Below are 23,114 nucleotides of genomic sequence, written 5' to 3'. Positions count from 1 at the left end.
TTGTGGGTTCCTTGAATCTAGTGACTTTTGCCATATATACATAGTGCCTCACAACCACTGTATGTAAGACTATCCATAGGCTTCTTGACTCTTTCTTATCTTCTCAACTGAGGTGTAGTATGAGACTCTCCTCTCTCATGAGGTGGTAGGTATCTATGTCTCATACTAGGAGTCACAACTGATGGAATACCAAACTCACTATCCAAGTTGTCAATGCTAGGTGAATCATAACCACAAGTGAGTGGTCCTGTGACATCATCAAGTTTGCCTTTGCCTTTCTTTATCCACATTTCTCCCCAATGGACAAAGATGCTGAAGACCTCAATCTACTTATCCAAGGACTAATAAATGTAGTAGCATCTTTAGAAGGCCCATAAATTTCTACACTCTCATTTGTATCGACATGTACATAAGTTTCTTGAAAAGCATCATCATCATTCATCAAGATGGTCTTCTTCTCATGCCATGATTTAAGCTCACCAAATACTACATCTCTTGAGACCAGTGTCTCATGAGTAGAAGGATTGCATCATTTATATGCTTTCCTATCTTGTGCATACCCAATAAAGATGGTCTTTTTTGCCTTTGGATCAAGCTTCTTTCTCTTTTCATCTAGAACATGTACATATGCCAAACATCCAAAAACCTTAAGATGGCTAATGTCCGGCTTTGTCCCATAAAGCCTCTCATGAGGACTCACCTCATGTATCCCTGCTATTGGTACATGATTCATGACATACACATCAATCATTATCCCCAAGAGATACATTCTATGAGGGCCACCATTTCCAAAATTTGGCTCTATTGGAAGACCTGTTTCTATTGCATGTATTTTTCCATCAGAATGTATAAGCTATAATGGTCTAGTAGTAGTGCTTACATGCCTCATAAATGGAAGCCTTGATTGCTTCTCAAATTGACACGATTGACATACATGTCCCAATTCCACATGCTTGAACTTAGGGAGTCCAATTACAACTTGCTTATGTTACATATTCTTTAGCTTTTGAACATTTACATTACCAATCCTTTTATGCCATATCTCAATGTCCCTTATTGCAGTATTGTTATGTGAGTATATAGCAACACTCAATGCTCAAATTTTTGTATCCAATATAAATATCATGCCATTTCTTTTGCCTTTAGAAATAAGCTTGCATCGTTGACCATACTCTTCAATGTAGCATCCATCTCTATATTGAATCTAACTTGTAGATTCTATTCAATCATTTGTCCCACAGAAAGCAAGTTTTTGGTTATGGAGGATACATGTAACACACCATAGAGACTCTTTTTCTTGTCACCATGCATCATCAAGGGAATAGTGCATGTATGTAAAATGTCATGTTGTGTATTATTCTGTGTGTAAACATATCCATGAACACCTTCTACCAATGTGTCAAACCATCTCTATGAGGAGTAATGTGGTTAGATGCCCCTGAGTCTATATACCATACATCATTTGCTTTTCCTTGCGTAGGCAACCCCTTTTTCACATGTTGCATAGCAAAAAACCTGTCATCCTCTTGCACACCACTAGAAGAGGCATAATTACCATGTTGCCTTGCTCTTGCTCTTTGATCATTCTTCTTCTTATAGAAATCCTTAGCTACATGCCCGTATTTGCCACAATAATGACAATCCTTATTTGTATTATTTGATTGTTGTCCATGACTCATTGGAGGTTGTTGCCAAGTGCCTCTTCCTCTAGATGAATAATCCCCTCTTCCATGAGTATTTGAGGCACCTCTATTTGCTTCAGGCTGTCTATTTTGCCATCCAGTGCTTTGCTATCTGCATATGCATTTCTAGCACATCTTCCTCTAAAGTTTGGCATTTCTCTTCCACCTCCACCCCTTTGATTTAAGTAGAAGACATTGTCCCTGCTATTTTTAGACCCACTAGAACTTGTATTGAGTCCAAGTTTCACTTCATGCAAAAGAAGTGCCACAAGTTCATCAAAGTCAAGCTGCTCCTTGATGTACTGATATGGTAGTGTTAATTTGCTTATACTCCTCTCCAAGACCATGGAGGGTAGTGGCCACCAAATCATCATCCTCAACTTCAGCTCCAATTGAGCCTAGTTGTTCTGCAATGATTCTAATCTCACTCACATAGTCTTCAATAGACCTTCCATTCCTGGATATATGGCTGATTTTTTGCTTCAGTTGTGTCTTTCTCGCATGAGTGACATGCCTTTAATTCTTGATCAATAAGTCCCAAGCAGCTTTTGGGGAAGTACAGTTTGCAATTTGCATAGCTTTTGTGTCTGACACACATAAGAACAGCCAATGCAGACCTTGCTAGCCTTTTCCAACCATATCCTATGTGCCTTTAATTGATCCTGTGTTGGAGGTCTATCCTATGGTAGCTTAGGCTCATCTTTAAGACCTATGACTAGGTCCCAATAACCTCTTCTAATATAGAAATTAGACATCCTAAATTTCCATAGAACAAAATTGTTGTAGTCTAGCTTCTCACCTACTACTATTTGAGTGATAGTGTCATTCTCTCCCGTATTTGCCATTCTATGGTTTAAACTTTACAAAACAAGTTTGAATGTAGACTGCCAGTAGGCAATGTATTTCAGTGACTTGTAGTTCAACTAGTTTTTACTGTAAAATTGCAGCAATAACCACTATTGCATTCTCAACTAGTACATGTCTTTTGTTCCCATTCAACCACACTTACAATGCATCAAGCTCCTCAAATTGAGGCCAGGCTTTAGAATTCTGATATATGGAATGGTTTGTGATTCCACTTGATGACACAAATAATATGCTTCGAATGGTAAGGACCTGAATTCCCTTTTCTTGATGAAGACCCTAAGTGTTTATGCTAACCATACCTTCAGCTTTTAGAGTCTGCAGATGATGAGTATCTCTCTATGTATCTTCTATTTTTTGTAATACAGCCATTTTTGGCAAACGGATTTCCTTCTGTGTCTCTTATTTTGAGAGAATAGGAAATAGATAAAAGCCCCGGCTTTGCATCAATTGCATCTCAACAAAAAAAATCCAAGAATTCATGGTGGTATGAGAAGACAAAACTCTTTGTAGAAGAAGTCCCTGAGGGTATGTCAATGTTCTCTGGATCATAAAAAATGGTCCTCTATTATGGTCTTGTCAAATGAAGGCCCTCCACAAGATATTATAGATGAAAGTGCCATGATCTTTTGTGTATGTCCTTGAAAGTACCCCCTTAGCATCTACTATAATCAACACATGAGCTGATGTAGTACCTTCATTGACCTCAGCAGCTGGGCTCTCATCTGCTCAAAACATCAATCTCTCAGTATTCAAGAGTCTCCTTCCTCCTTTGATTGATGGGAAGGAACCTTGTTCCAAAAGTCAATTGCAAACTTGGCCGGTATCAAAGCTAGATAAGAGATCTTGACTTCATATGACTTTGGTAGTTCCAGCCCTTCTAATAGATATATACATTGACCCTTTTGTAAAGTTGGCTGCTCACCAAGAAGTTCTTCTTCCACTTTTGAGCTTTCTAACATCTTTTCTTTAGCTATTCCCTCTTTATCCTCTTCTGGCAATCAACGCTGTGATTGTTGACTTTGTGATCCCAAAGAGCTAGAAATATTTGAAGAAGACATGGAACATAAGCCAATTGTTGACCAGAATGTGGAAACTTCTTGCTCCAATCTCCACACCGAAAACAGTGTCAAAAAGGCATATACCTGATAAAAACTCACGACAACATTCATTACTGTGATATACTAGTTCTCATAGCAAGTCAAATAACTAGAAATTTATGAATTACACCATGCTTGCAAAGAAATACAAGAAATACACCATGTTTGTAAGGAAGCCATAGCCAAGGTAGCTAGGCATAAAATAGTATTGCCATGGAAAGCTGAGAATCATAGATGTAAGCTGCAACATGAATACTCACCTCATGTTAAGGTGGGATATGCTATGCACCCCATATCTTGGTGGCTAAGAGTATGCACCCTCTTAGTTGGTGGGAGGAAGGAACCTCAAAGCATGTATTGCTTGAAATAGCAAAAAGATCCCCCACAAGTTACATCTCTTTCTTTTATACTTAATCCTGGCCTACTCTAGACTAAGGTAACTTATGCTTTATTACAAGCCATCTCGACCTAAAAGAGCTTTGTCCTCAAAGCTAAATTGGAAATAAATTATAAGGATGATTACAAAGATAGCTTGAAGTATTTGGAATCATGCTGAAATAAAGCTCCATGTTGATGAAGATCAAAGAAGTTGATGAAGATGGACTGTGTAAATGGAACTAACTGCTATAAACTGTCTCCAAAGTAGGTTGTAGTACAAAATTAGTCATATCTTGAGCTAGAAGTGACTGATTTCCATATGCAAAATATAGAAATGTAGAGGACAACATGTAGTATCTAGCCATGTCTTCAAAATCAAATATTGATGTCGATAAGACAATTTACTTTCTCATAGAAATTTAAGACAACAAGATGTTTACTACCCTATTTATGAATTGTCCTCTTGCTTAAGCCATGGAAATTGTTCCAAATATGATGCTTGTTGCCATGAAAACTCGTCAAACCCTTCCATTTGATAAGGTATTCCATAAGAATACGGTTCCTTAGAACCTTCTCCCGCTTGCCAATAATCTTCTTAGGCTCATAGATTATCAAACCATCATCATCCAAGGGAGGTAGTTCTTCAAGAACTTGAATTTGAGGCCCCACATACTTTTTAAGCTGAGACACATGAAATACATTATACATTCTTGTGTTTGAAGGTAAGTCTACTTGGTAAGCAAGATTCCCAACTCACTTGACAATACGATAAGGACCATAAAACCTATGAGTAAGTTTGTTGTGTCCTCCTTTAAGAGAAGCATAATGTGACGTGGGAACCTTCAAAAATACTCATTCATCTTCCTCAAACTCCACATGTCTTCTTTTTTCATCTGCATAGACCTTCATTATCTCTTGAGCTTTATGAATGTTGTCCTTGCATTGCTTCATAAGGGCCTCCATCTTTTCCAACTCCTTACATGCTTGTGGATTTACATCTTCATGAAACAATATGGAGGGTACCTACACTTTGTAGCCATATAAAGATTTAAAGAGAGACATTCCAATGCTCATATGGTAAGTATTGTTGTAACAAAACTCCGCAAGATGGAGCCATTGATCCCCATGCATTTTGTGTCTCATGGAAAAAGTGTCTCAAATAAACTTCTCGCCATTTGTTAACTCTTTCAGTTTACCTATTTGTTTGTGGGTGATATGTGGTACTAGGAGTCAAAAGATTCCCCATTGAAGAGAAAAAACTCCTCCAAAAGCGGCCCATAAACTTAGTGTCGCGATCGGACACAATCTTCATTGGCAAACCATGAGGCTTGAAAATACATTCCATGAATTGTTGAGCCACTTGCTTTGCTGTAAATTGGGCCTTACTAGGGATGAAATTTGCTGATTTAGTAAACCGATCAACTTCCACATAAATGCTATTCCACCCAAATGCTTAATTGTAGGCAGTCCGACAATAGAATCCATAGAGATCAATCCACTTGTCTTGAGAAATAGGAAGTGGCTGAAGTAAGCCGATGGGTAGAAGAGACGAGTCTTTATTTTGTTGACATGGAAGACATTGCATCACATAATCCTTGACATCCCGCCAAATGCCCTTCCAATAGAAGCTATTATGGATGTTGTCAAATGTTTTGAACATCCCATGATGACTTGCTAAAGGTGAAGAATTCATCTCATGCAAAATACGGCCTTTGAAAGAGGATTATGGTGTCAAGTAAACTCTACCATGATACCATAAAAGACCGTTGTGCCAATTGAAATTGGAATACTCTTCTCCTTTTCCTTGATAAAATTCCTTCATCATCTTTGATGTTTGCTCATCAAGCAAATATTCTTCTTGGATGTCATGAATCCAGTCCTTATGTACAATTGAGATTCAAGATATAGAACTTGCCCACATACGTGATAAAATATCTACCACAACATTATCTTTTCTAACCATGTAAGATATTTCAAAATCATAGCTTTGAAGAGTAGTTAGCCACCTCCTTTGTTTAGGGGACAAATTTGGTTGGAAAATGAAATATTTCAGCATATGATGATCACTCTTCATCTTGAAATGGCTGCCATATATATAGTGATGCCACTTTTTGATAGCATGTAAAATTGCTAACATCTCTTGTTCATAGACATGTAGTTAACATTTCTTGTCATCAATCTTGTAACTTTCATAGGCTATAAATCCATGCTCTTGATACAAAACAATCCCAAATCCTCTTACACTAGCATCCGCACATATAATGAATCCCTTAGAGAAATTTGAGCATATAAGAATAGGTGCTGAAACTAAGAGAGATTTCAGCTCATTGAAGCTCTTTTCGAATATGGAGTCCCAAAAGAAAGCCTCTTTCTTCAACCTATTGGTCAAAGGAGCTGCCACATAAGTATAATTTTTTATAAACCTCCTATAGAATGAAGATAATCCAAGGAAACCTCTCAAGGAAGTAGAATTGATAGGAGTAAGCCACTCTTTGAAACATTTCACCTTGTTAGGATCCATATGAATGCCTTGCTCTCCCACAATGTGACCCAAGTATTCTACTTCATCTTCCATAAAAGAACACTTTGATATTTTGACAAAGAGTGTGTGTCTTTGTAATGTGTCAAAGACCTCTCACACATGCATTAAATGCTCATCCTTGGATTTGCTATAAATGAGGATATCATCAAAGATTATAAGGACTGTTTTGAACAAGAAAGGTTACAATATCTTATTCATGAGTGCTTGAAAAGTAGTGGGTATATTTGAAAGCCCAAATAGGATGACCAAGAAGTGATATAACCCTCTTTCAGTTCTAAAGGTTATTTTATGCTCATCCCCTTCATTTGAATTTGATGATAGCCCGAACAAAGATCAATCTTCGTGAAGACCTTTGCATCTTTGAGCTCATCCAAGAGGTCATCAATGCAAGGAATCATGTATCTTTTCTTCACCGTGGACTTGTTAAGCTCCCTATAATCAATGCATATGCAAAAAGATCCATATTTCTTCTTAACCAAGAGCACAAGAGAGGCAAACGGAGATTGAATTGACTGAATTAAACCCATTTGCAGCAACTCTTTAACTTGCCTTTTTACCTCTTCCCTTTTAAACTTTGACAAGCGATAGGGAGGTTTGTTAATGGATTTTGTGTTGGGCAACAAGTCAATAGGGTGGTCTACGTCTCTTTTTGGAGGCAAAGATGATGGTTGCTGAAATAAATCTTTGTATTCCTCCAATAGCTCTTCCATTCTTGGATGCTTTTGCTTTGAAAAAGATGATGGCTTATTTGGTGACTACTCTTCATCCACTTTTGCAAGCAAAAGAGAAGATGCACGACTGTGCATTGATTTCTTTATGCATCTTCTTCATAGAGATGAGTTTCATTTGCTTTTGACCAATGCCCTTCAATATTATAGACTTTCCATTCCATTGGAATTCCATTGGCATGTTTTGCAAGTCCAAAGAAAAATTTTCAATGGTTTTCAACCAATCGTAGCCAATGAAAATATCTATGGGACCCATTTCTAAAGTAATCAAGTCCACTTCCATAATACATGAAGGAGATAGAGTAATAGGAGTGTGTAGGTATACTTCATTACTTGATTCATAAGCTACATTAGCAACTTGAATCTTCAATGACACTTGCATTTGTTGAGGAAGAAATCTCAACCCAAGCAAAGATTTGGCATTAATGAAGCTATGGGTGATGCTCGTATCGATCAAAATGTGAAATTTTCTACCATTGATCAATCTCTCAAGTCTAAGGTTGTTTTCTCCTTTACAACCGGTCCATGCATCATGAGAAATTGCACATAAAGAACCGCTTGGATCAAAAGAAAAACTGTCCACAATATCATAAAATTCATCATTATTTCCTTCATCTTCGTCATGCATTTATTCAATCATAGAGTTTGCTTCCACATGAAATACATTTTTCTCTTCACTTTCATCCTCATCCGTCTCATCAATGATGACAAAGTTAAGCTTGCTATTTTGGATTTGCCTTTCAGCCTATGGTCTTATGTTCACTTTTCTCCACACTTGAAACATAACCCTTTGGCCCTCATGTCTCTAATTTGTTCATTTGAAAGAAATTTGCTATAAGTGTTATTTTGAGATCCCTTTTGTGCATTTTCAGCCCTTGCAAAGCTTTGTTTTGCTTCAGCCATTGGTCTATAACTATTTCCTCCACTTGGTTTAGATCCATAGACCGTTGGATATGTAGGCAACTTGTTGTAATTACTGCTGTAGTTACTATTTCCCTTGCCTTCTTGCCTATAAATATCCCTTTGCTGGCTGAAATGTGCTCCAACCCTTGAAGGCTGATTAGATAATGAATACCTTGCACTTTTTGGCTAAACCCCCATTGATTTTCTTCTATATTTTTATCCATACCTTTCAATATATAAAATGGCTTCATGAATTGTCTTGGGCTACATTGCACCTACTTTTGAAGAGAGAGTTGAATCTAGACCAAAGATATATTTGTTTAACTTGGCCAAATCATCAATCCCTTCAATGTACATAGAAAGATTAAGGAACATATTATAGTAATCACGAACGTACATGCCTCATTGTTGAAGACCATACCATCTTCTTTGCAATATTTCTTTTTTCATTGGAGAGACAAACACTTCCAACATTGCCTTCTTAAAATCCTCCAAGTGCTACAAAATAGATCTTGACTTTATCATGGTGAGGAAATAGTGTGAAGTATATCTCTATTTTGTTTACCCATTCTTCCCACTCCATTGGAGATGCATTATCCCGCTTGAAGTTAGAAATGGTAATCTTTTCTTTGTACTCGCTTTCATTATAGGTTGGTTGAAAATTGTTGGGGTGCTGCCCAAAAGATGAAATGACTTATCTTTGTTGGTGATATCATGAAATGACATTCTTTCATCAAATCTTCCACTCTTATCATGAAAGTCGATTCTTTTTGCCTGATGGAAGATTGAGAGGAAAAAGATTTATAGAAGGGGTCACATCCATAAAACTCTTCATTCTCTTCTTCTCTCATGTCCTCCTCTTCTTCATAAGTAGTCTCACGTCTTGGATTGAGGACGGGCATGGTGCTTTGATGATATTGGTAGCTGGTAATGAGTACTCCTCAATGTAGATGGCTCTCCTTTCTCAAAGGTTGATATAATAGATTGATCAATCCCCTTTCCTTTTATATTGGAGGGCTGAGATGAAGTATTTTCAATATGAATAGTGGGTTCGTTTGGTGTAAAGATGTGATTTGAGTCTTCAAATCCTTGATAGCTACTACTACATCCTTAAATCCACTCTTCATAAACTCGACCAGCTGCTGAAGTCCTTCATCCACTTTGTTGGATGTGTTCTCAATCTTTCCCAAAGATTTTGAAAGTTGCTCATATTGATCATGCATTCCAATGTTTAGCATATGCATCTCTCTTGAAAACATGTGATCTTTAAAAGGTTCATGAGACAAGGGATTTCCATCATTACCCAACTATGCACTATGAGCATTACCAATGCTTACATCATCATCTTGTTGGTCATGATCGAGGGTTTCATTAGTGTTTTTTTGATAGTTGATGTATTCTTTGATATCTTCTTGAATGGTCTCCATGACTTGATCTTTTCTCTTATGCTTGGGCATTAAGGATAGGTGTTGTCAAAATGACTATGGGGAAGAAAAATGTCAATAACTTACTTCGTATTGCAACAATGCCAATGGTTTCTTGATCCAAACAAAGCTTATATATCAAGGATAATCCAGGTTTAGCAATATCTTAGCTTGCAATAGGATATATGGGTAAAATAAACTCAAACAGTGCACCCTTGTCAGCATGTCTAGGTGCAGTCCACTAGACCCCTTGTCAGAAAATTGGCAGCCATAACTTTTGCTTCCAATGTTAGATTAGTAAATTTTTTAATTCAAATAAAAGCTTAACATCCCCTCTTCAAATCAAGCTATCAAAATTCCAAATCAGATCATGACAAAATTTGATAGCTTGATTTGAAGAGGGGATGTTAAGCTTTTATTTGAATTAAAAAATTTACTAATCTAACCCAACTATGCACTATGAGCATTACCAATGCTTACATCATCATCTTGTTGGTCATGATCGAGGGTTTCATTAGTGTTTTTTTGATAGTTGATGTATTCTTTGATATCTTCTTGAATGGTCTCCATGACTTGATCTTTTCTCTTGTGCTTGGGCATTAAGGATAGGTGTTGTCAAAATGACTATGGGGAAGAAAAATGTCAATAACTTACTTCGTATTGCAACAATGCCAATGGTTTCTTGATCCAAACAAAGCTTATATATCAAGGATAATCCAAGTTTAGCAATATCTTAGCTTGCAATAGGATATATGGGTAAAATAAACTCAAACAGTGCACCCTTGTCAGCATGTCTAGGTGTAGTCCACTAGACCCCTTGTCAGAAAATTGGCAGCCATAACTTTTGCTTCCAATGTTAGATTAGTAAATTTTTTAATTCAAATAAAAGCTTAACATCCCCTCTTCAAATCAAGCTATCAAAATTCCAAATCAGATCATGACAAAATTTGATAGCTTGATTTGAAGAGGGGATGTTAAGCTTTTATTTGAATTAAAAAATTTACTAATCTAACCCAACTATGCACTATGAGCATTACCAATGCTTACATCATCATCTTGTTGGTCATGATCGAGGGTTTCATTAGTGTTTTTTTGATAGTTGATGTATTCTTTGATATCTTCTTGAATGGTCTCCATGACTTGATCTTTTCTCTTGTGCTTGGGCATTAAGGATAGGTGTTGTCAAAATGACTATGGGGAAGAAAAATGTCAATAACTTACTTCGTATTGCAACAATGCCAATGGTTTCTTGATCCAAACAAAGCTTATATATCAAGGATAATCCAGGTTTAGCAATATCTTAGCTTGCAATAGAATATATGGGTAAAATAAACTCAAACAGTGCACCCTTGTCAGCATGTCTAGGTGCAGTCCACTAGACCCCTTGTCAGAAAATTGGCAGCCATAACTTTTGCTTCCAATGTTAGATTAGTAAATTTTTTAATTCAAATAAAAGCTTAACATCCCCTCTTCAAATCAAGCTATCAAAATTCCAAATCAGATCATGACAAAATTTTCTAGTAATAGAAACTGTGTGCCTGTCCAATGAATTCCTACAACCTGTTAACACCCTGTAGAAGCCTTGTTTCTCTCTAAAATGAATCCTATATTACTTGTAGATTCCCAAATTAATTTATAGACCTATGATGGGCTATAAGGCACATGTAGGTATCCAGGGAACACCTGCAACTGATAGGTACCTATTGGAAAGACTTGTATATCTGTTCAAGAATATCACAAACTATCATGTTTGGTACCACTAGTCTTCCATTTTCATTCACTCTTTCCCAAGTGGTCTTCCGTGGTCCACCACTTGTGGTGAAGGATAAAACGGTAGGATGGGCACCTAAATGGACTCTGAAACTCTGGAAGGTGTACAAAGTTCCTTCCAGGCTAGATTGTGCACCCCTACGGAGTCTTAAATAGCAAGGGAAGGTCACCTCTCTATGATCTTACTATCTCGTCCGGTTTCGACCTTTTTCCTCAGTTGGAATATACATGGAATAGCTAGTATTCTATCAATCTAGCATGATGTGCATGGCTGAATCAAAATTTTTCCAATTCATGATATGCAAGAATTGAAATGGAATAGGTCTGAAATGAAATGGATATGGTAAGGAATACTTACAGTAGTGACTCGCTGCTGTACAATTCCATTCCACTTACCGATTGATTTTTATTTTCAGCCATATTGCATTCAATCACATCAAGCAATTTAGGGTTAGGACTAGCGCAAAATTTCCAACAAATGGAAGGAATTAACAATAATTATCTATTGATTTTTATAGGGTAAGATGAAAAGAATTCAGCATGACATCATTCAGCCCTAAGTTGGGTCTATATGCAATCAAATGGTAAGTTTTAAATGGGATTACTCTTAATTATCCCTTTTCAACAAATGGATGGCTTAAGCAATTAGATTTTAAATGGATTAAGAGCAAAATTAAGAAATACCTCTTGCATTGTTGAAGTAGATGATTATGGAAGCTCCAATACCCGTATTAGACTTGAAATTCTTGAACTCTTGCTTTTTTATGTAGCTAAGAATATCCTCAAATTACAATCCTCATGATGAATAATATGTAGCTCATAGACTCCAATCTTCTCTTCAAGAAAGCTCCAATGTCCAAAAGCTTGATAGAAGTGATCCTTGTGGCCTGAATGTGGTTGGAAATTTGAAAGGGAATCAATGTTAAGCTTCCAAAAGGGTAGAAGACTCTAGTCCTTGATGGAGATGAAGCACATAAGCTTGCATGTACTGCCCATACACCTGCAATGCTACCAAGAAGAAGCCCTATTCTTGCAATATTGATGAAAGACCATGAAATCTTTATATGAACCCATGCATAGAAGCTTTAGGATCATGCGTCAAGAACCAAAAGCCCCATGGAAATATGCTTCAAGGATAAAAAATTCTAAAAATTCAAGTGGGTGTCCTGTTTTGACTCATTTTAAGAGTAGAAGTGCTCTAATCTTGTAAGAAATCTTCAATGTCAGTTCAATGAGTGTTGAAGGATCTGAAGAATGCTTGTTAGGACAAAATCCCTCTAATACTTTGAATAAATTTAAGAAAAAGCTGTCATAAATATGCCATAGCCAAGGTTTGGGAGGTCAAGAATGATCAAGAGAGTGGGAGATAGTTCAGTATGCTTGCTGGAATACTTGAAGAATCCTTTGCCAAAGCTTGCTAAAGCCATAGCTAAGCTTATTTGCTGAAATTTTTCACGTAGGAGGGGAGGATCTGATCAGTGCAAATTGCGCAAACAGCCACTCTTGTCCTAAGAATTGGAAGTTGTCTTAGTCAAGGCATAAGGCTACTCTACATGTAACTTATGGCACAACGAATCAAGTTATGGTATCTCATGAGGAAGTAGAGATCATTGGAAGAAGATTGAAGCAGTGGAAGCCATGGATTCTTGGAGAAAAGCTTGAGAAGAGGAGAGAGAAAATCTGCTTCTCAAAAGTAACTCTTCTTTTATCTCATTTAGTCACTGTAGGTTATTCTTTTGTCCAAGAAAACTCCAAAATGACTTCCAAATGGACCACAACATGCCAAAATGGCATTGAGCTTGCCTTTTTTCCTTTAGATTCCTTAAAATTCCACCAACTAAGTCTCACTTGCTGAAGAACACATCCACTAGTCACGGTTTAAACTGTACCAAACCATGTGACTAAATCTTAGTACTCCAGTTGCCTATTTCCTGTCCTTGTGACTAAATTCTCCAAGAAAATGACTCTTCCCATAGATGAAAGTACATGCTTCGATACAAATGTAATATACTAGTTCTCACAACAAGTCAAATAGTTGAAAATTTATGAATTACCCCATGCTTGCAAAGAAATACACCATGTTTGCAAGGAAGCCATAGCCAAGGTAGCTAGGCATGAAATAGTATTGCCATGGAAAAGTAAGAATCATAGATGTAAGGTGCAACACGAATACTCACCTCATGTCAAGGTGGGACATGGTATGCACCCCATATCTTAGTGGCTAAGAGCATACACCCTCTTAGTTGGTGGGAGGAAGGAACCTCAAAGCATGTATTGCTTGAAATGGCAAAAAGATCCCCCACACGTTACATTTCTTCCTTTTATACTTAACCCTAGCCTGCTCTAGACTAAGGTGACTTATGCTTTATTACAATTAGGTAGGAATGTTGACAGTGGCACCGCAGATGACAGAACGTGTAGAAAACTATCATCCTGCTGATGCTAAATTTGTAGATAGGAAAATGCCGAGAAGGCCTTGAAGCGTTGGTAGTTGAGGCAAGATGGCATGTAGCATATGATAACACGCTGTCTGACATGGATGCTAAAAAATTTGCAAGGGTCAATTATTGTGGACAACACTTGGCAACTGAAGCTAGGTCAATGGACAAGGTGCAAGGCGCGCAGGCAGACATGAAGCACAACACTTCCTTCTCCGTCTTCTCCTTCTTCTGTTGCTCCTCTTCTTCTTCAGCAATGGTGGAAAAACATGGCAAACACATCGGATGGACACACAAAGAGAACCATATTGACTAGCCAAACAGGCTCTAATACCATGTAAGGAATCAGGAAGAGAGATGGAAAAAGGCTAGTCCAGAAGGGTAGCAATCATGCTCCCTCTTCAATCCATTATCTTCAACACAAACTAGTCAACTGTGGTACTACACTCATACAAACAAACAAGTAACCTAGATATAACCATGGTTAAGATAGTATGACTTAACCTTATTCAACTAAGGTAGACAACTGACCAAGGACTATGAGCTTGAATCTTCAACAGTCTATGGGGTCAAAGAAATTTTCCCACCCAATTTCTTCAATTTCAGCAGTGTTTACAAGGGCACTTGCATCCTCATGGTCATCTTTTGAAGAGGTGCTTTCAAGTCTTCAAAGGCCAACATACTTTGGACTCTTGCCTTTGCATTTCTATAAGCACATTTGAAAGCATGTTTAGATCTGTACTTTTCCCCCCACACTTGAAACAAAGTCGTTTTTCTTTCCTTTCTTTGTACAAATCCATGGGAATGGATCGTTGACCTCCAAAGGCTGAGGCATTCTTATTCTTGATGTCCCCTTGTTTATTCTCAGTCCCTGCCATTATTTGCTACCCTAAAATTACTAGTTTACCTTGAGGCATTGAAGGAGGGATACATAGGAAATCTAGGGGTGCTAAATGACATATTTGGACCACCATAATTGGCCCCAAATTGGCCCTGCCTTACAATAGCTCATTGCTGTCCAAAATTGGACTATGTAGACCCTCTAGACTGCCCAAAGGATGACTAAGGCAAGTGTAAAGGGAGCTCACACTCAATTGCCAAGGCCCACAGATTGCTTATTGTTCAAGTGTTTCAAAGCGAGCACTAATGACTACCTCTCACATAACCGATGCGCTATCCCTCTCTACGAGTGTAGTGAGCTTACCTTGATACCCGAATGAGTTGCCTCTCCTCTCAAGCACATTGATAGCTCCACAATTTGTGATCCAAGCTCAAGTATTCTCAAGTATCCACCTCCATGCTTTATCCTCCATAGCCACATGAGAGAGAAGAGAAGAGAAGAGAAGAGGAAGAGAGAAGATGGTAGAGAGCTTCACCTCCTTGATTCCTCACCCTCACATACTCACTCCCTCACACTATCACACTCCCTCTTTCAAGCACACAAAAGTAAGCAAGGAAGAGAATAGAAGAAGAGAAGAAGAAGAGACCACTTTGCCACATACCAAAGAATGAGCTCTCATTCACTTTTTGAACTTTATATGCATGCCCTAAAATCCCATGGGCATCCATCCCCTTTTTACACGGCCTAGGCTCTTTTTCCCTTTGCCCTAACTTCCTAGCTTAGTCCAATCACCCATTCATGGTTACAAATTGCATAGAAGGGAGCCTGGTGCTCTTTTACAAAGGTTTTGGTGGTGCTTTTATATTTAAAGGTGCGCCTTCTTGCTTTTGACTTCTTGCAGCTTCCATGATTGTTTCTTGGACTCCTAGTAGTTGTTTCCATGCTTTTAGATTTTTTTGAATCCACTTTTTTGTAAGGAAACTTTTTCTTTTTTCCACCTTGTGCTTTTCCTCTTGATGCCTCTCTTTTTGCTTCCTTCACTTTGTAGTAAACAGTACTCCCCTCCTAGTTAAGTACTAGTCCCATGGCACTGCTGGGTGGTGAGTCGGACGGTGTTGCTAGGGTAGCCAAGTGGCTTTTTGAGTTTGTATATGAGCCCTGGTTGAGGGTGTGTTGGAGGGATTTATGCCTTTGAAATTGAACATTGGGTTAGATGGATCCCTTTGCTGGCCCTCCGCAATTGCCTTCTCTTGCATTGTTCCAAATGAGCTTCTTCATTCACTTTTTGATTGGGGATATTGCATTTGCCCCTACTTTGTTGCGCCTGCATGGTGACATTTTTGCATAAGATGGGGAGTGTATTGCATGGATGATGGGGCCTTTGGAGCTAGTGTCGGGGCCTTTATTTATACTTGGAAAGAAAAGAAAGTGCACTACTTGGGGGTGTACTCAATTTGTTAGTGGTGGATAGTTTCATACTGGTGGGACTACTAGGCGTTGTCTCTCATTTGAGGATTTAATTTGTGCATAAGAGAGGTGCAATGCATGTAGCTTAGGGAGACAGGTCGAGTAGTACTACCTCCCTCGGTGTGTCTTGCCCTTGATGTGTCCTAAGCATGTGTCATGGGGAATCAAAGGGCTAGGGGGTTAGACACAGAGCCGTGGCCAACCAAGGCCACTGGATGCACCTAACTTGAGAACCCTTAGGTGTATTAACTTTTTTTTCCAAGTTACATGGTTGTGACGCAAGTTAGTCTTTGTCATCGGAGAGAGGTAGAGAAGGGGACCTAATAGATTTGTTAAGGAATTGGCGAATTTGGAGGTACCCCTTGAGGTTTAGGGGGACCTGAAGGGTGGTGGTGGAGAGGAATAAATAATTGCAACCGGTGAAGTGACTATCATTCATATCCTCTAGAAGAGCTAAGCAAAATGAAGGTAATAGAGTAGCTCGCATCATTAGTTAAGCCATCGCACAATTATCTATAGGATTAGGATCAAAATGGAGTACTGGGAGGCCGTGCTCCTGCGGGGTGGGGTCTTGCCTAAGGAGTATCCTAAGCAGTCTAAGGTAATTACAAGTAGTAATAAAGGCGGGGGTCCCCTCCCCCCCCCCCCCCACCCATTGGGGGGGGGGGGGGGGGGGATGTCATGTTATGTTGGTGAGGGGGAGGGGGGTCAAGGCATGAAGAGAATTCATTTGTGAAGTGGATTAGGTATCATACAAGTTCTTTGATGTGAAGATGAGGGCGTCTAGCAGCCATGGACACTGGAGTCAAAATCCACTCACACCCTTTGAGAGTAAGGTATAAAAATTGGGTCATTCCGCTCGAAGGGTTGACTGTTGTAAAAGGCCATCCAAGTGTCCTATTTGGAGTCGCAGACTCTTCTTCTCCATTTAGATTGACATTCGTAGCCAAGCATAGACCTTGGCACTTCAAAAACCTTATTCAGTCGAAATTGGGCATCTTTTAGTAGCCCATAATGTGAGATTATGCTCTCTCTTCTCCAGCCATTTCTGTTCGAGCCTGCTTTCGATGTTAATCACCTCCTCCGCCACCTTGATAGGCAAAACCCTACACAAGGTGGTGGAAAACTAGAAGTTAAAGTCAAAAGGGATCCTAGACGTTTCTTGCCTCTCCTAGATCACAAGGTTGGTGTGGAAGCTTGCTAGGGTATCATCCTTGCATGGTGGGATAGGTGCCTAGGGTTCTCTCACTCCCTTAGCATTCCATTTTCTCCTTGTCTCCTCCACCATTTGTTTTCTTCTTTCCCTCAGTGCTACCTTTCTTTCTGTGAAGGTGTCTGCATGTTGTTGCTCTTTAGGTCGTGGGGAAGGAGGCGGTGGGATAAGTTCTTCTTTGTGTGGTCCCATTCCAAAGTTTACATCCACCTCCCTCTCCTAGCTTGGCTCCTACTACTCTTTCTCGATGAACCGAAGTGCGTCCACTTCCTGCAAGGTTAGGCCTTCCAATAGGAGATGATGACGTTGCTCTTTCAGGCTTGGGCCAACTCTGCTCGATTGTGGTGATATCTGTAGTCCTGCTTTCAGTTCTCTACGAGCCATTCCTAGACATTGGGGTAAAAGGCCCTTGGGCTTGCCCGTGTACAGTGACCGTCCATATATATATATATATATATATATGAAAGTGCAATAAGGCTTTCATAACATTGTTGACAGCACCTACTTTGTGTGCGCTCTTATCTCTCGCATCTCCTGTATCCCTTTCAACTAGTTTCAGAGCCACTCCTTCGCGAGCTCTTCCCGGCATCTACACGAGGTTTGAGATCTTGTTCTCTCTCATTCGTTTCAATCCACATAGATACAATAGGGTTTACAGGTTGGGGCAAGCATTGATGAGCTTCCCCCTTGAAGCTTCAAGCTTCCCCCCTTGAACTTGGCTTGTTGAGGCTTGGTTTGGAGGCTTCTATCGGCTTCCTTAAGCCCCTTTGCAGATCCCTTGAGCCCCCCCTTCATCAAAAACCGATCAGCCCCCTCCCTACAGTTTTGCGCCAATTTTTGGCACTTGAAAGCAGCTCGTGATCCTTTTTCTTTAGCTTCCTTCTTTGTTGGCACTCTTTGGCACTTCAAAATGGCTTCATGAGAGCCCCCGACACTTGGCATTTGACTTGGCATTGATTTGTGGGTTGATTTACTTCAATGTAAAATTATTAACATACAATTTATAGCAGTGCTACATTAGCATTTTATGTTTGGGCCACATTGGCATTGACATTAGTCACCCGGTTGGTCCCGAATGCTCCCCGAATGATGTGGGAATGTATGCTTATCATGTGAGATGGTTTTGAAGTTAATCTTGCTCAGCCATTAACTATTTTACACAGTCCACAAGCAGCCCATAAATAGGGTAGCCCCCTGTCATTACATTTTATACTCATGCTACATGGTCATTTGATGCCCTGTTGGTGCCTACATGTCTGTGAATGTATGCCTATGAGTTGGAACTTGATTTGAGCTTGGTTTGAGTATTATTTTACTCAGTTTTGGACTATTATTTGCTATTGAAAACTTCAGGGTTAAATTTATTTATGCTATAGTTAGGTTATGACTATTGGTTACGGGGTGCTCCCGACTACTCGGTATGGTGTCATGATATATTTGGACTATGCCACATGTCTTGTTTATGCTTCGGAATGCTTTTGAGCTGAGATTAAAGCTTGATTTGCGTTTGATTGTCACTTCTTTACAGGTGGCATTTCATCTATGACATGGTTTATGCCTAGGCTACCCAGTACAGGTTATGATATCTTGGTGAATGCTTTATGCTTTGGCTGTGGATGGCAGTTGTTTGAGCTCATCTCGACATTCATTTGAGTATTCCCTTGAGCAGTTGGACATTGACTTGGCTTTTTCTATTACGACCTTAGATGCTATATGGGATTTGATGCTCTGATTATGGATCTTGCCTATTACTTGGATGCACTTATAGGTATTGAGCAATGAACTGCTCCCTTGTTTTGGCAATTGCCTATTGAGATGTAATTGCTCGTTTGCATTCGATATGCGGGATACTTACTAATCAGTGGACTTGGATAGTGCTTGGGATTTACAGTTATGGCCATCCTGCTTCTCTGTTGTATAGCATCTATGCTATTTGGGTTGCTATTGCCCGTGTATGTTAGGAAGTTATTGATCTTTATGGCCACCCATGTATGCACATGGTCTGTTGCTATGTATTTTACAGAGCCTCTTACTTGGATGCTTTTACACAGATATTTGGGCTTTTATTGGAGCTTGATTCTTGCGGGTTTATTTGCCACCGGTCGTTCTTGGCTGGACATGTATGTCAGTACATGGTATGAGACACTGCAAAGTTATGTATACTCCTATGTTTCGGGGATGCTTATGCATTTATGGCTGCAGGCTATAGTGGTTGGATATGTCATGCTTTTGTCTGCTAGGCTTGTCCGTGTGAGATTTTTTGCATCTATGGTTGATGCCTTTGTGTTCTCCCCTTCAGGTTTGGATGAGTCCCCTTTGCAGTTTGCTATGATGACTTCTAGCTCCTCTAGTCATGCAGATAGTCCTCTTGATAAGCTCTCTCTGATGAGAGTTTCCTTGATTCTTTGAGCTCCTTGGATGTATTGGACAGCCCTACTCATGCTATTACAGAGCAGTTGTCCACTTTTACAGGTTTTACAGGTTTTGTTTGCTTTCATTGTGGAAAGACAGGGCATGTGAAGCGTAAATGCTTCAAGTGGATTAGAGAGTAGAAAAGATTGCACCGCACTAGACATGAGAGTAGAGTCAGTGATACAATAGGTAAGACCACTGTTGATAGTAGTATGTAGTTACCCATGATGATGCAGCTAAGCCTAGACTCCTGGCATCGTGTTACCTTACAGATTACTTGCTCAGTGATACGACCTATACCTTTGATTGGCTTTTAGACAGTATGGCATCTTATCATGTTACTCTGCATAGAGCTTGGTTCTCTACTTATAAGGAGGTTGACGGATATATTTATTTGGGCCTTGAGCAGGATTGTCATGTTATTGGTGCAAGGGATATACACTTGGCTTTGCCAAATGGGTCTTCTCTTATGCTCCATGATATCTTGCATATACCTACGCTCAGTAAGAGCTTGATCTCTATCAGCAGAGTCAGTTGCATGGTGCAAGATATTATGTCTCTCTTGGGGATACTTCATGGAAAATCCGTCATGGTTGCTTGGTATTGGTGGCCAGAGGTGCTAGATATGATAGTGATTATTTAGTGCATGTCTCTCATGTGGGAGATTCTATGGTTGCAGTTATGCAGATACCACATGCATTGTTATGGCATTGTGGCCTAGGCCATGTATGACACACTGAGATGGATGCTTTATGTGATATGGGCTTATTGCCTACTGTTAATGCAGCTCATGATGGTGTTGTACCTTTGACTAAAAAATAACGCATGCACCATCTTGGCTTGGAGTTGGACTTCGAGATCCAGAATGTCCGCCAAGTTGAGGTCGTCATTGGTGTGGATCTTTACCTTGTCCATTCCTAGCAAGGCATATACATCTCTCTTTGGCTTCCTCTCTACATTGTTTGCCAAGCCTAATGTCTTTTCCACCAACTCTGGGGTCAATTCAATCTGCACCCCCGATAAGTTTCCTCTCCCTCATGCACAGTTACGGTGCAGCAGTTCCTGTGGAAAGTCCTCAAGAACTCTGCACAGTGGAAGAAGTCCACCCCTTGGCATACTAAATCCACGTATTTTTATAGATTGCATTGCTCGATGATCTGCCACACACAGCCCGTTTTTCAATGGCCACGTCTTCTAGGTTGAAGATATGCCAGAACTTGAACCGGTTGAAGGCTCGTGTTTCCACTGAAATACCATACTTTGCATGTTCTTCTACTGATGAAAAAGGCAATTTGCCAGCCTTTTCTTGGCCTGCCATGATGGGTGCCTATCATGAAACCATATTTGCCATTAGTGTTATTCAAAATAATCACAAAAAAAGGTAAAACTTACATATTTGTTGAACTGAATTGTTCGAGTACAAAAATTGACTTTTCTTCCAATCAATCAAATTTTTTTCAAATTTTATTGACATTTTCTGCACTCATAAGTTATTCCATCCTACCAATGTGTGCCTTTCCTTTATTGTTTTCCTTGTGTATTTGGTTTGATTTACCTTACCCTTACCCCCTTCCCCTTGGAATTGAGAAGAATCCTTCCTAGGATTGAAGGTAAGAGTGTAAAGGGATGCATTGCGCATGGGTATAGTGCGTTACTTCCACATGAGCCAAGCATAGAAGTTTGGATTATATTCCATGTGAGCATACCAGTCCATGTCAAAAGGATGCCGAGTTGGGTGATGTAAGTAAGGACATCGAGTAAGAAGTCACCGAAGTCTATGCAACTAGCAATGTGTAGCTCCTCCTTGTGGTAAGGATGTGGTCTAAGTATAGGTGCCCTTGAATATGTTTTTCCATGGGTCAATCACACGAATGGTCGTTAAAACCCTATAAGAGGTTGGAGCAACATAAGTTGACTCGTATTCTGATGTTTTAATTGCGCATCATTGCTCAACATCTGACATGATCTGACATCCCTCAAGCTCCCATTTGAGATAAAGAACTTACTATTTTTTCAGGAAAGGGGAGGTGTTGGCTGCAAGATATTTCAAGTCTTCTATCTCTTGATTGTTGGCACAAGTTGTGTGCTTTTCATATGAAGTGATGAGGCATTGTCACTGCACTTGTTTGTGGAAAAAAACTCGGTGGTAATCAGCTCCACAATTGCTTCGGAAGCTTTGAAAAACACAAATTCCAATTCTTTACAAGAACAAGGGAGTGTCTATATTTTCGTTGCCATAGGTTTGTCCAAGAGTCCCAAGTCTAAGTGGTCATAGCTTATAGCAAGCAACATGAAAGTTGCGTCCAAGCATCTAAGGCAAGTAACCAAGTCATCCCCCTTGTTTTCAGCTAGGTATGCGGCCAAAGTTAGAATTGATCGTCGCTCATAAGAGGGTCTAAGAGGTTGGTAGGTGGTTGAGGTTTGATAGAACTAGAGAGTTTAGTAGCTAATGGTCACAACTTAGTTTGCTTCTTATGTTGTAGCTTGGTCGCATGTTCGATGAGTCTGGTTGTGGTTGCGGTTGTCATGCTACTAGATGCTTTCGAGGTTTAAGGGGTACCATCAATTTTAGATTTGGGTATTTTATTAGTAGCAAGCTGTGATTTTGGGAAATAGATTGGTTTAGGCATTGTTGATATAGGTTTTAGCGGTTCTATAGACTTAGTGGCCTGCTTTCCTTGTGACTCGAGTATCTCTAACTCACTGTTTTGTGTGGCCAAGCTTAAGGGTGGCATTTGAGTAACACTTTTGGTTGTTTTGGCTTTAGATAGCCAAATCTAGGGGTTACCCCCATAGTAACCTTGTGCTTGTAGTAAGGTTTTGGGGACCTATTGCGGCTTGACCATGCATCGATGTTTATAGTTTTGTCTTGGCCTCCTAGGTTTCAAGTGTGGACCCTTAGCTCCGCAAGGGTGTGTGTGTATGCTTTGAGGTGGTAGTCCTTGATGTTTAGGTACCCATTTGAACTAGGGTTTCTTGGCTTCAATGTTGGGTTCAGTGGGTTGTCAGCATTGAGGTTTGGCAGATTGTGGCAAGTCATGACCCCCCTCCTTAGACTTGACGATGGGGTTCTCTACAAGTGGCTTCGCAGACTTAGAAGGAGTCACGTTGCCCTTCCTAAAAGATGTAACTATTTGGACGTTGCCTATGGATAGATAGATACGTTGTGACTCATAGTCCATAGTAAAATGAGCTCGCTTCTTGAAGGTTTGTCCTAACAGTGATTCTGTACATGCATCTTTAGTGTTGGGCAAGACATAGAAGATTATCGATGTACTTTTAGACTCGATAGAAACTGCAATCTTACACTTTCCCAAAAGTATGTAGGGTTGGCCTCCATAAGGCAGTTGAG

Source organism: Lygodium microphyllum, chromosome 30, assembly GCF_053477565.2.
Source record: "Lygodium microphyllum isolate KBCC chromosome 30, Lygodium_microphyllum_v1.1.10, whole genome shotgun sequence".
Lineage (NCBI taxonomy): Eukaryota > Viridiplantae > Streptophyta > Polypodiopsida > Schizaeales > Lygodiaceae > Lygodium > Lygodium microphyllum.
This window is presented reverse-complemented; position numbering follows the sequence as displayed.